At 38.7% G+C, this 15239-nt stretch overlaps 1 protein-coding gene across 1 annotated transcript in view; it reads left to right on the top strand.

The window, feature by feature from the left end:
* LOC145978339 (dipeptidase 1-like) overlaps positions 1–15239 on the top strand; it is a 201303-nt gene that overhangs the window by 146869 nt on the left and 39195 nt on the right. The window lies entirely within an intron of this gene.

The raw sequence follows: 15239 nt of genomic DNA, 5'->3' as shown, positions 1-15239 counted from the left end.
CAAACTGTGGCAAATACGGTGAAAGCATTGTCCATTATACCATAGCAAGTATGGTAATACCAAGGGCTCGGATTCTTATTAAATTAACAGTGGTCCCTGGTTCGAATCCCGTCCTGGGCATGGCTTTTTTGTGAGTGCTTTTTCATCAATTTGATTTTATCATCTATCATTCTCATCTTCGTGATTTAGTCAACACTGGCAGAGAAACGAAGTAATTTAAATCAAATCTGTCAACCTACCTTATGTATTAAATAATTACATATATTTTCGTATTCATATCCATAGAAATATGACGCATCATAATGTTATAAGCGAGATACGTTTATTGTTATATATTTTAGGGTAAGGATTTTACAGATTTTCCGTATGGAGTACACATTTTTACATATAATGTGGTGTTTTTTGTCATTTCCGCAGCTTTCATTGAATAATGCTGATAAATTGTGAAACAAACATTCAAAATATGATTTTTGCAAAAAAACAAAAACTAGGTAAATCAAAAACTAAAGGCAATTTTGTGTTTTCGCAAGAATAAACGAAGATTGGGTGTGTCTGACGTCACCACGTGTATAGTTGGAGTGACGTGGAAGTAGGAGTATCCATCACTGCCCCATTCAGTCGAATGTTGCGGAGCAAAAAGGTCACACGTATGGACGCACCACTCCACAATGAACCATCGAAGAACAGAGCGTCGTAGTGCATCGTAGGGAGTCAAACCGGCAGACATCCACCGCCGGCTGTTAGCGAGAGGTGTATGAGTGGGTGGACCGCTTTAAAGATGCGTGGTCGTCGGTTCAGGTCAGATGACGTGGCTTCGTGACCAACCAAAAACCTTATTTACAGACGGGATACAGAAGCTGATTGCACGATACCAAAAGTGCATTACCGTGCAGGGGGAATATGTGGAAAAGTGATATGTGTAGTTCTTCTTCTTGTGTGGAAATAAAGATGTTATGTGAAAATTGCCTTTACTTTTTGATTTACCCTAATAATAATAACATTGATCTAATTGCGGCACGTTGTTTTCTTTATTCAATAAGAATAAATATATTGTGGAAGTTTAAGTGACCTCTCACGGGGTCGCAACTGGCTTATAAATTGTCATCTGTCAGACATGTCATCAGATTATCACTCTCTTTGATTTAATGATTTAGTTTATTTTACTTCGCTTTTCTGCCACTTTTGGCTAATCGCAAAGATTGGGATAAGTACTGTTAAGCCTCGGCTGGATGTTTCTCTCAACAGCTGAAAACTGCTTCTTATTCTATTGAACAAAACTCCCAACATATGCTTCCAATTTCGGTGATACTCTGCAAGGCTTTTCTAGAAGGATACATGAAGTGATGTAATGAATAAATAACCAATTTATGATTCTAGTTTGGCGTACAAAAAATTGGAAATGCAGCATTAATTGGATGTGAAAGTAGCTTTAAATGGGGCGTTTGAAGAATTTTAAACCATCTTACCATTAAGGTTCAATATTGTGCATCTTAGTGTCGTGAATTTGCATAGATAATTCCAAGCGTTTACCCAATATTTTCAACAGAAATTACATAATTTTATAACAATAAATACAAGGATTTGGCTTCCTCGCCTTCTGAAAGTTCGAGGATTTCCCGACTGTAACGCTGGTGTCGTTTTTCAACACACAACCCTCCTCGCGCGGTTCTAGCATCTGAGATGCTCTTCTCAACCCAGCGGGGGGAGGGGGGAGGTTTCAACCGCCAGTCTGTAAGCATATCTTTTCTTGCCATCTGGGTTTGTGTTGTTCAGGCAGAGACCTTTATGAAATCAGGGAACTCCATTACTTCAGTGGCTCCTTTCAAAAAACAAGACAGACATTTTTGAAAGTCGAAGCTTGAAGCAGTGAATCGTCAAGATTATTATAGTCACACAAATTACGCCAGTTTACGAATCTGATCCGAAGGATGAAGGAAAGTTACGTCGTTCAATTATTCTGTGATTAAAACTCTTCGCTTTTGTTTCTATATATCTACTTTAAGCACTATAATTGGAATAAATATACGCAGTAATCGAACTGAATAAAATCTAGAAAAGAAGGGACAGAGATTCCTATTTTGACATTTTATTCTTTTTACTTCATATAGTTAATAAATACTTCGAAAGTTCAGAGCTGACAGAATCTTTTCAGGCGGAAAGCTTCAAACAATCGTACCGCTTTATATTAATTTATTGAAACTCAAATTAAATAATAAAATATTCTTTTCGTTGTATAAAACATTCCTATTTTTAGTTCGAAGACAATCAACATGTGTGTACACACACACCCGCACGCACCCCCGCACACCCACACACACACCCACACACCCCCACACACACAGTCACACACACACACAGTCACCTTCTTGCGTTCATCCCAGCAAAAAAATTACCTGTGGTGTTAAGACTGCAATGCTTTCAAGTATGAACGTGGTGTGGAGCAGGGAAATTATTCTAATTTTCTCAGCTCAGCCCCCACCCCCTGGAACGGCCGTCAGCCCCCCTTTACATTAGGTAAACTATTTTGCATAATTTGTTTGCAGTGAAGAGTGAAAATGTAGACAACTCACAGTTTTAAGGATAAATCAACAGAATATGAACAGTATCTATCTATTACATTCGCTCATTTTGTTTATGAGCAGAAGTAGCTGCAAGTATTTAGAATATTCTCTAGACTTCAGAAAGTTCTTTCATAGGGGAACTTATTTATCTGTACCTTCACTGTGCCTGTTGCAACCTCCCGTTTAGATAGAAATCTGTGACTTTGATGTCATCATGCAAGTTCCCTCCGCATCTGCGTCAAAGGTCAACAACAGCTCCCAAGTTTTGGGAAGGAAGAGGAGTTTAATTGCTTCGGCCGGGGGTGGAATATACTGTAGGCACTGTGATTAAATATTGTGCGTTGTTTGTGTGTGATATACATATCTGTATCGTCTAAAATAGTATGGGGTGTGTAAGTCAATTAACACTTCAAGAGATGTTTTAAAAGATGTAGAAAAATGTAGTATTTTGTATACACTAGTATACAACCTAACTCCTTGTCTGGTCTTGAAGGCAGAACTAATCGGTAGAAAGACCCTTCTTGCAACTTGCACAGGAAATCGTATGTTGATGAAGTCACAAAAACAAAAAGAAGCACATGAATACAAAAGTGACACTTGTGAATAAAGAAAGAAATACAGACAAGAAGTTTTGAAACTAAGTGAAGAATTATTCAGGAATAAAATGAAACGTGTGTTTCTAGCGAACGGAAAACAGCAAAATTAAGTGAAAAAGTAACAAGTAGAAGGAACATGAACCGGTACAGTGATGAAGATGACACTAGCATTTAAGCATCAGTGTTTAGATATCACACTCGCTCGTGCTTGATGAGCCCCACACCCTCGCTGGTATGGATTCTATTAAATATTGGCCGCGGTGGCTCAGTCGGTAAGGCGTCTGACAACCATGCTAAAGTTCGATCCCAGGCCGGTTCAAATCCGGGAACTTTTCTAACGTTGGAAGCTGCCCCGGCGTCCACCCAGCGTCGAAATAAGATGGGTACCTGGGGGAAACCCTGGGGGATAAAGGCGGTCAGGGGCGTGATGCTGATCACATCACTCCCACTCACGACCGGATCATGAAAGTGTTACCCCCACACCCCCTATACGCCTTCACGGCGTGGTGCTAAGCACAGGGGAACGCTTTACTTTACTTTACTTTTATTGGTAAAGGACAATGAACGTAATTTACTCCAGTCGTCATACACACATACTCTCGCAGCCCAGCAGTTCAAACCAGTTTTCTGAAAGTATGTCATAAAACATAGGAAAAACACTCAAGACTCATTATTTAATATATTATCCGCATTGTAATGTTATCTGTATCTATGGATACCATATTGGAAAATGGACACCAGTAAAAACCATTAGATGTTCAACCACGGAAGAATTGCCTAACTCGAGTGAACGAATCCAAGCACGAAAGGGGTTGTAAGTGGAAACATGCACGAAACTACGTGCTGTGTTTTAGATCAGTATTTCTCTTGTATGCGCTCAATTATTTATTATCTCCTGATGTTGTGTGTGTATTCTTTGTGATGGTTGTTAAAACTAGAACTGGAACAAAGACTATTTCCACGTTTTATTTGCATTCGTCACCCCTAATTTGCCAGTGGACTCGTCCAGTTTGCGCATGCGTAATTCCGTTCGTGGTTGCCACCGGTTTAGACTGAATGTAGGAAGATATCTGTCTAGTTTTATATCATTGGGAACATTTTCGCCAGGAAGGGCGATCATTTTCCAACATGGCGATTGTTGTTTGAAATGGACTTTATTTAAATGTATACACTACAGGAAGCTATCTGCCAACTTTTATCTCATTCAGAATTTTTTTTGTGCGTAATTAGCTGCACCGGCAATCATATTCAATATGGCGGCGCTAATATAGGGTACGCCTCAGTACAGTCACGGATACTTCTGAGCTGTAACGCTACTACAAGTAGCTCTCAGTGGGATTGTTACAACCCAGAAATATCTCTGACCATACATTGGGACTTTTAGTACGTTTTATGGCATATTTACAGGAAGCTATGAACGTCGCATCATGACAATTCCTATGGTTAAAGATGTTCACCTTTTGTACTTTCTTACACTGTTCATACAATTTGCAACGCGTCGGAATATTTTCAAATCTTAATTTACTTTCCTCAACTCTCCCCGTGGTTTCCTCACAGGGACTACAGAAACACAAACACAGGCTTCCATTACTTTGAGCCCTCTTACACACGCACTTTATTAAAAATGCAATATCCTTCCACTTGTAATTTAGCCACGGAGTGGCCTTTGACAAAGTCGTGTACGACAACCGGAACCTCTGTCCTGGCAATAAGAGTCCATTGTGTACTATTGTGGGATGGAAGTTCCTTTGTCCTTCCTTGTGGTGCAACAGTGTGAGATAATAAGGGTAGGGACTCTAGTATTTACATTAGGGTGACGTAGGGTCTCATAAGTTTAAGCAGGGTGCGAATTAAGAGTATAAATGTGAGAGATTTGCTATCTTGCAAAACGAAACCGGCCAACGACCAGGAAATAATATTTTTGTCTTCTGAGAGAGGCGTTGTTCCATTTGGGAACATATATTTAAAATATGTTGTACAAAAGACATTTTAATATTATACATTTTATAAATCTTAAGTTATAACTTGTTGCGACTTGACAGAAATAATCTTCCTGGAAAGTATAGAGGTAGTGGCAAAGGAAAAGGAGAGCCAGGGAACTCCTACGATGCTCGTTTTTAAAAATATATTTAACAACACTATTATTTCCATGCACAACAGAAATTAAATTACTCACTGTTAACCCTTAACGGTGCCAGATTGTAACACAAAGGGCGTTGCGTGTTCCGTAGACCACCAAATTGAATTTACCATTTTCAAGGGTTATCGATATATTAGCGAAATTTTTCACAAATTGTAATGTATTTCGGACCGTTTTTATGAAATCGTTATAAATTCTATCTACTATATACGTTATTGATGTGTTTATTACAAAAATCTGCGACATATCCGTAAACCGATCTATAAATACATTGTCATGTGACTGTAAAACACGGCCCGACCCTGTGGCCGAGTGGTTAGCACATCGCGCTGCGACGCCAAGGGTCCCGGGTTCGTATCCCGGTCGGGCTTGGTTGTTTGTGAATGTCCATTCATCAATTTCATCATTTCATCACTCATCCCCATCTTCGCAAATTAGCCAAGAGGCACAAAACGCGAAGTAAAATAAACTAAATCAATCAATGACTTTAAAACACAAAAAAGAAAATAGTTTCGTTGGTCAATTATCACTTAACATACTACATGCAGTTACCCAAATATAAATAAATCACATAAAAAGTCTCACAAAAAAATTATGCACAATGTCAAAATGAGCGAAAAAGTTCTATGATCAGAACGATAGTCGGTGGATGTTTAATTATAACTCTTATGAGAATCCAGGTCTGATAATTCACTTATGCTTCCATCTGATTCTCGCACCAGGTTCTTTATCGAAAGACTTACGTAAAGTGTTTCGCGGTATCCGTTGGACCCACGAGTGCCTATTGCTTCAAAACTAAAGCGCAGCGAGCGAAATGCCGCCGGGGTGTTATGTGATATTCCAAAATATGAAGCTATTGAAAAGGAGAGGAAGTACGTGATATTGATTCCGAGAACGAGAGGTTGTTCTGAGCTGAATGTGTCAGGGACGGGTTATGAATGTCTTTGCACCTACATATGCCAATCAAGGTTTCTCCCAGGTCGTAATGGTAACGTAGTCGCATTGTAATCAAGAGGTCAGAGGGTTTGATAGCCGGTGGAAGCACATAGTGTTTCGGTTTCCACTTTAAACTGTAGGCCAAGTTCCGATTAGCCTATCTGCGCATAAAGTGGACTTAAAACGAAACTAAAAATCACTTTCTAATTTTCGTTGCTAATGTAAGATGGCCTACTTGTTAGCGTTGTTGTTATTTCTATAATCGCTGTGTACACGTATTGGAAAGGTTGTGGATTAGACTTTTGGTCAAAAATTTTACTTTGATCAATAAGACCAATTCCGATTACCGTAACTGAGCATAGTCATTCTATGACAAATCAATAAGGTCTTCAACTTTACATTTTTTGACTCATTTTAAAGTTTGGCATTCTCAAAGGACCACTTGAGATAAAAAAAACTATGCAAAGTTTTGTTTCTTTCTTTTAATTGTTGTTTTAAATTAACTTTACCAACAGAAAGGCTAATCTGGACTGGATCTAAAATTTGAAGTGGGATACTATCTACTGTGCCATGTGCCGATATCAGGTATCGAAACTGGGACACCTTGATTACAAGGGCAAATAGAAAAGTATTTGCCCCTATTTTCTTTCAGCAGAAATATTAGTGTGATTGAGAAAGGAAAGATATGGAGAGATATACATTCAATATAATGGGTTTTTCTTGGAACGGTTCAGCGTTACTTCTCGGCTGTTCCGCGGCATGGCGCAGCTGTCAGTTTGCAAAGATGGCTGTAGTACTCAACACTTCAACTCGTCCACGGCGTATGAGCAGCGAAGTGTTATTCGTTTTCTCTGAAGCAAGGGACGAACGCCCATCGAGATCCATAGGGAAATGCAGCCGACGTATGGGGACAAGTGTCTCGCTTTGAGAAGTGTGCGATGGTAGTGTTGTGATTTCGAAAATCACCGAGAAGACCTTCATGACACGTCCCCGCTCCTCGCTCACAACGGAAAACATTGCTCACGGTCTTCTGGGATAGATGAGGACCACTCCTTCTGGATTTCGTGCCAAGAGGTGACACCATCAACGCTAAGGGCTCTCACGTTTGCGAGCTGCCTTCAGGGAATAGCGCCAAGGGATTCTCGATGTGGGCAATGTAGTTATCCTCCACGTTAACGCCCGGCCTCATGGGGCAAACAAGAGCATCGAGAGACTTCAGTCATTCGAATGTGAGATTCTGGAGCATTCACCTTGCCCCCAGTGATTTCCATGTGCTCGGTCCACTGAAGAAGTTACTGGCAGGACAGATGTTCATTTGCGACGACGAAGCGAAGATCGCTGTCCGGCGGTGGTTCCATGATCAACCGGCCGAATTCTACAACAGCGGCATCTCCAAACTAGTGGTTCGATGGGACAAATGCCTGAACCGCTGTGGTGACTATGTGGCAAAATAGTGCAAGGTACATAGAACAATTGCTATATTTTGATATCCCTTCATGTTTATTTTTCTGCTGAAAGAAAAATTGATGCAAATACTTTTTGATTGGCACTCGCACAACGTTACCACTACACCATCTGGGAAACACGTGTGGAGACTGGCAGATCTATATCTTTCGTACTTCCAAAATCACAAGAGTGCATAATGTACTAGTTTGAAGAATTATTTCACCACACTATTGATTTGTCATTGCAATATTTCAGCAATCAGGCCACCTATAGAAGTGATTCGGTCGCCGTTGGAAATGTCTTTCAAGGCTCTTTCACAGGAGATGTTAAATGCCTATGCCAGAGGGGAAAATGTTTGAAGGTGATGTAATCAAAATTCTGATAGTCATTTTCTCAAAAACGGGTCTTTTAACTTTTATTCAAGAAATGATATCCCATGTATTCACTACTATTAAGTAACTGTACATAATTTGAAAATTGGATGTCAATGAAATCCTGAGTTACGTAAGATTTAGGTTAGGGTAGGGTAGGTTAGGTAATGCATGATAACATATTTTGATATAGTGCAACCACACGCAAAATATCCCGCACAGGCCCACGACTCCTGTTTCTTCGTACTCGCGCTTGGAGGGTAGGGGCAGAGTGGAGCATACTTCCCAGAGTTGAAGCGATAGAGGGGAAGGTGAGCGAAGGATTTTGGAAGAAGGTCCCTTTCTTTCTGGTCGCTCCACAGATAAAGTACTGTAATTCAAAAGTAAAGGTCTGACAGAAATTTAAATTCAATATTCACAAATATTATTTGAATCACCGCACATGAAGCTTATTATACATTCCCATTTCTTAGAAACACAGGGTGATTCAAAACTTCGGTCGCATAGGCAACTCTGTTATGAGTACATATAGCGAATAATTGAGAGAGGGGAAAGTTTTGGAAATATGTGAATTTCAATCTGAAGTGATTGTATTTTCAGTACATCATTCAGGCTGTACGAGCCTCAATGGTATCTGAAAATAAATCATATGTTATACATACCTACACACACTGACAATCCGTGTGCGTATGTCGTAACCATTGGCGTATCTGTTAATTTTAGAGAGATCCACGCTAGTCAAGAGGCCAGGTGTGTGTCTCTCAAGCGGTAGGTCCTGGTTTGGTGTCCCAGTGGACGAATTCAGGAGGGAATTTATCAAGCAATGTCCCTGGATGTGGAGTTCACAAAGCCTCTGATTAATAAGTACGTATATATTTCAAAGCACCTCCGCACATGCCACATATTATGATTTGTTGGGTTCTGACTCCCCCCCCCCACCAACCATATGCCTTCACGGTATGTTACCATGCGCAAAGGGATAGAGCCGGTCCCTGTGGCAGAGTTGTTGGCACATCGCGCTACGACGGTAGGGATGCCAGCCAGGACATGGATCGTTGTGAGTGTCCATTTATCAATTTCATCATATCATCACTCATCCCCATCTTCGCAAATTAGCCAAAAGTGGCAAAGAAAACAAAGTGAAACAATCAAAGATAAGGTGTTATGCTTATAAGTTATGCATATAGAGTGTTCTGTCCGAAACGTCCCAAATGCAGGATTGAGGTACGGTCATGTTGGAATTCTATCGATGTCGCGACTAACACTGATGGATTGTTAGTGTTTGTAGGTACGTATGTATAACTGTATAATGTCTGAACTTTACGAGGTGGTAAGAATGCTTCTCAGTGAAGGATTTACTAGTATGAATATTTGCTCACAGAAAAACACGTGTTGTTTCTGGGACAATTCTAGCCTAAATTGATGTGTCATACAAACTCCTTTTCATTTGAAAATATTGTGTGATATCCAATATGGCGGATTCCAAGATGGCTGCCATGATGGCCACACCCCGATTGAATACTGTTTTCGCACCAATACCCACCTGCAACATGTGATCTTCCTCCGTCCACGCGTCTAGTTATCACTGGCCTGTCCCGATACTTTTGACTAACACTGTATGTGGAAAATGTCTTTCACTGAAACACTCAGATCACTTTCGACAAGCAACAATGACGAATAAGACTAGGGTTGTCCAAGAAATGTTTCAATTTCTATTTCCCATTTCGGTTTATAAAAGCACCAATTTTTTTATCCACAAAGAATTATTGTTTACGGTATTGAACAACACTTCAGAACACCTTTTGTTTACTTACTAAATCGTAAGACTTCAAATTATTCTACTCCGTTTCAGGTCAATAATCTAAACTACAAAAGTAATTGTGTTCTCAACTGTAACGCAATACAGTTTCTTCTATTTTAAAACAGTTAAATATCCTTCATTTTGCTTAGAAACCTCCCATATATAGATAATTTGAACATGAAACCCATCTATAGGGGGCACTAGTTAATAATCCTTCGTTGTAGCAGTACACGTGCATCCTATTCTTTACATGGAATTTAACTGATATTACCTTACATAATTTTCTTGTTCCTTAAAAATAAATTTTGTGTGCCCACAAAGATATGAAAATGTCTCTAACGGTAAACAATCACGCCAAGTATATTTTCACATCAAGGGCGCCCTCAGGGAGGGGCCAGAAGAGGCACTTGCACCCTCTGATTGATTGATTGATTGATTTAGTTTATTTTACTTCGCGTTTTGTGCCTCTTGGCTAATTTGCGAAGATGGGGATGAGTGATGAAATGATGAAATTGATGAATGGACATTCACAAACAACCAAGCCCGACCGGGATTCGAACCCGGGACCCTTGGCGTCGCAGCGCGATGTGCTAACCACTCGGCCACAGGGTCGGGCTTGCACCCTCTGAGATTTCTGGAAAGAGTTAATGTAATTCGGATAGTGAAATTGTAACGATATTTTATAATAAAATATTATTGTTTTCTGTGACTTTCAGGTCGTAAGTTACAGCAACTATTATTATTATTATTATTTGAAATAGGATCACATATAAGCTTACAACTTATTTTACACTGATTCTCTCTCTCTATATAAAAAAGACAGCTCTTTGTAGGTATACAGTTATGCAAATTGTACATAGATATATAGAATATGGAAATTAAAATTTTTGCAATTTTTTAAAGATGCATTAGTAGTGGTAGTAGTTTTAATAATAATATTAATAATAATAATAATAATAATAATAATAATAATAATAATAATAATAATAATAATAATAATAGTTTATTTAAAGTACTGAGAACAGTTACAAAACCTCATACAGCACTATGTCACAAAGAGTAATATCAAAGGATTAACTCATAATGTTTTTTTTACATCAGATCACATGCTATACCAAAATAAGATATTTGTATAAATACTTTAATTTTTATCTTTCCTTCTTAAGCTCAAGGTTGTTAAATTAAATATTTCCAACACACTCCATATATTTCAGTAACATATAACTTTTCTTCATTTTCATACAAAGTAATCTAATAAATAATTTCTGAATTGATTCAGTTTTCTCGGTGTGACTATTTGCCGCCATGTTTCATAATTCACTTTCATATTCCACTAATGGACGAACCAAAATTATTAAAATAAATCTCAAAGTTTCAATTTTATTAAGGGAAGTCCAATTAAAAAAAACCTTTTTAGCCTTTTACGAACTTCAAATATATAATATTATATTATAATATTATAATATAATAATAATAATAACAACAACAACACAAATAATAGCAACAACAGGGGTGCTCCTTCCACGTAGTGCGCCCAATAGTCAACCTCACTTCCACTTACTGCACCCTGGAGTGCAGACTAACGAGGCTCTGGCGACTGGCCCCATGGCCAGTATAATTTTGTTGGTGTTGTCCTGTGTTTTGTCCTTATTCGTGCTGAGTGCTCCTTTACAGCCTCAGCTTTTAACAGAAGTCAGAAGATTTTAATATTTTATGATTTTAGTTCTGCAACGTTAGAGTTGTTCTTTATATCCGTAAGGGGCTGGACCCCGTATAACGTGACGGGTGCAAAATAGCCTTAGTGCTGACGCACCCAAAATTTTAATTTCAAATTTCAAAATTTCAAATAGCAACAACAACAGCAATAATAATAATAATAATTATAATAATAGAAATATTATTTCTGTGACGGTGCCCGTGAGAAAAAGTTCTACGGGCGCCCTTGTTTCACACAAATGCAATACAAGAACAGTTATCGGGCATTTTTGCTGCCTGTATCAAACTTTGGATTAATAGCTCAACGTTATTCTAGTCATAACTTGGTGAATTGACCTCTGCCTCTCCCTAAAATACGAATTCATTGCGAGGTTATCCAACATATAATAGACGTAGTGATGCCCTAAAATATCTGAGATTTTGATTCTCCATTTGCTATCAGTGTAGATAGAGAATCGAAAATACCACCAGAATTTTGAAAGCCATACATTTCGTCCACCGATCAATACTGTTAAAATGGATCAGATCAGTAAGTCAACATATTTATTAGCTGTATAAATTTCAGCTTACACCAAGCTTAGACCATTACTTTGTTTCTGCTATAGTAGTTATATTTTTTTGTTTGTGACTGGCACCCATGTCACTCTCATAGATAGGCTGGTTAACTACACTGGCTCGATAACCTGTGGAGCAAGGCCGCGAATAATGGTAGAGAATGAGAGAAACCGAGTGAGCGGAGCAAAGCAGCGCGAGCTGCTGCAAACGGTCGATGGCTGTTGCGACAAGCTACATGACATTCGTTCAAACTTATGTAAGTGAACAAAAATGTGTTAAAACTAATTGGTTTAAACCAGAAAACAACGACTCCATAACTGAGTCTCAACGATCTTGAAACGTGCTAAATGTCATTAGTTCGAATTATTTGTTTTTAAGAAACTTTGCCTGATAGCGCTGGTGACGCGTGCAGATCGCTGGAAATTTAATTTCTATACCTTCAGATTCCAAATAGAAAATACTTAATTTACAACTAACAATAACCACTTTCCATAGTAACAGCATTAACCCAATTTACACATGCGAAATTCCCCCCTTCTGAAAAAGAAGAATTAATCATTTAAGCATTTTCACAAACAACCAAATACAAATGAAAGAAAATGTTGAAGAACGCAAATATAAACACAAGAAACAATGAACCTATTTATTGAGTTGAATATAACACATGTTTCCTGCTTATGAAAGCATTATCAATCAGTCCTTATTGAACTATGAGACGTGAAACAACTGTCGATACGTGATCGAAAAAATTACCATTTATAGTCATTTAGCATGCACATTTTATGTTATATAAAATGGGTTACAAAAGTCCATATTACTTCCTAAAATTGACATAAAACCAATCTTGGAACATGCTCCTCGTTTATTTTGGCAAGTACTGTACGTTTCTTGAACGAGAATAGATCGTTTTATGTGTGCACACAACCTTTTTCAGACATGGCGTCGATGGCCATTTTGTAATTATCGCATGGTTTGTAGCGAGTACTAGTACCGTGTCACATAAGTTCCAACACACGCGAGATAGCTATCTCTTAAACGAACTTTGCGTATCCGTAGGTACCACGATTTGCGAGAATTTTCTTCTTCTCAAAGTCACTTAAGGAAATTTAGTTTCCTTACCTTGTGTCTCGGGAACGAAGAATCCAGCATGCACGAGTCCACTCCTTACCTCTCTGGGAACCGAGAGCTCGACTCACTTCCAACGTTTTTTCTGCGTTGTACTTCTACTCCATGCTTTTATCCGCCGTTTTATCCTAACAGCAGACGTCAGATTCGTCCAGAAACCACTGGAAACAATTACAATTTCCTCAACAGTCGTGACATATCTCTCTTCACTCCATTTTTCTTTTCCGGAAGTCCACTTTCGATCACCGCGCACCCCTATCGATAACTACCATCCTTTTTCACAGAGCACAATTGTCTTTACCAAACAACCATTTACATGATTTAGAAACCACACGTTAACAAATATGTGTATGCGCTAAAAAAACCATTGTAATGCTTATTGAAATAAACTTTTTGCTGTTAATTAAACAATGGCATCTAGACCAAAACGCTGTAAATTTTATTATTCTCCGCCATAACTGCGAATTGCCCATGCGTGCAGTGGCCGACACATCAAAATGGCCCTGTGCATAAGCGAACCGGATAACAAACAAAGGAAATTACAATTTAAATACGCACAACGGTCAGAGCCATCTAGCGACTCCTCGCGTAACTACGAAAGCAACTAAGTTTTTTATACTGCATTGGCATTCCACCTGTCGTGAATTCTCTGCACTAGAAGAGTTTATCGTCTTAGGACGTAAGTTGGGCTTCTTTACCCCAGCAAACACACACGAAACTCAAGTTTCCAGAATGCCTTATGACAGCTCGTCATAAATGGCGCCCAACATAGGGCTGAACCCTCTCACAATAATTTTGATACAATACTAATTTTAGACTTACATCAAACAAACATTCATATTCCACATATTCACTACTATACATATTTAATATATACAGACATATTAATTTATTGTTTACAATATGAAACATCCCGGATCACCAACTCTGGTGACTCCATCATTCTCCCGAAAGAAGGAACCCCGCATGTGTCTTGGTGTCTTGCAAAACATAGTGGCTTGTATATTCTTGGTTGGAACAGGAAACAAATAAATGCCTAGGCCCACGGCAACATTATACTTACTTGACTATTAGCCCGCCGCAAGCATAACCTAACTTGACCTTTACTACATCATACCTGCCCTCACCCGCAAACTCAACATCACCCCCATGGAACTACCTAAACAACTTTTACTTTGCTTCTGGATTCATTCTATCTGAGCTAATCACTATTTAAAGGCGTAGTATGAGCCTTGTGTGTTACTACCCTTTTGCGCTGCAGTTGGTATTTCTTAGATCTGACAACAACAACAATGCAAATATTGGTGTTCCTAATATTAATGAGATGAATCCCTTGAGCAATCTATCATTGAAAATGTTTTATCTTATTTTGGAGCAATCAGGAAGATTTCAGGCTCATCTCGCATGCTAGTACGCCGCAGAAATTTCACCTACTTGGTCAACTCGCCCGCCGCAGGCTCAATCTCACTTTACCCATACGAGAAATTTTAACCTTACACTTCCCTTACCCCACCTTTATCTACACTGTTTTTAACTACAACGTTTGCTTCACAGCTAAGCCCCATCGTCTGTAACAATTCATCCACACCTTCCAAATTCAAATCTAGTAATCTTTTCACCCAAATTTTTACCTTGTCCTCTGAACAATTCCAAACTTTACAATTTTCTATCGACTGGTGATCCATTTTTTCTCCTGTCACACAATCTATTAATGACAGCCTAGAATCCTTTAACATGTTAAATTTACTAATACACAAAATCTATATTCAAAATAGATCCCATAAAACTCAAAATTTGGTGTGTCAGATAGCCAGAAATATGTTTTTCTTACAAACACAATTCGATGTTTGGACAAACTCAGTAACCTTAATTGCGACTGTGCAAGGAGAATTCACCAAAGCCAGAAGCTACATCAAACAGATGACGTCAACAGCCCCATAATTACATGGCGCGCAATCACTGCCACCAAATGTACCACTAACATTTTGTTAT

This window comes from Lepisma saccharinum, chromosome 24 (genome assembly GCF_977018435.1).
Source record: "Lepisma saccharinum chromosome 24, izLepSacc3.1, whole genome shotgun sequence".
Lineage (NCBI taxonomy): Eukaryota > Metazoa > Arthropoda > Insecta > Zygentoma > Lepismatidae > Lepisma > Lepisma saccharinum.
Note: the sequence above shows the minus strand (reverse complement) of the source record. Positions and strands in the feature narration are given on the sequence as shown.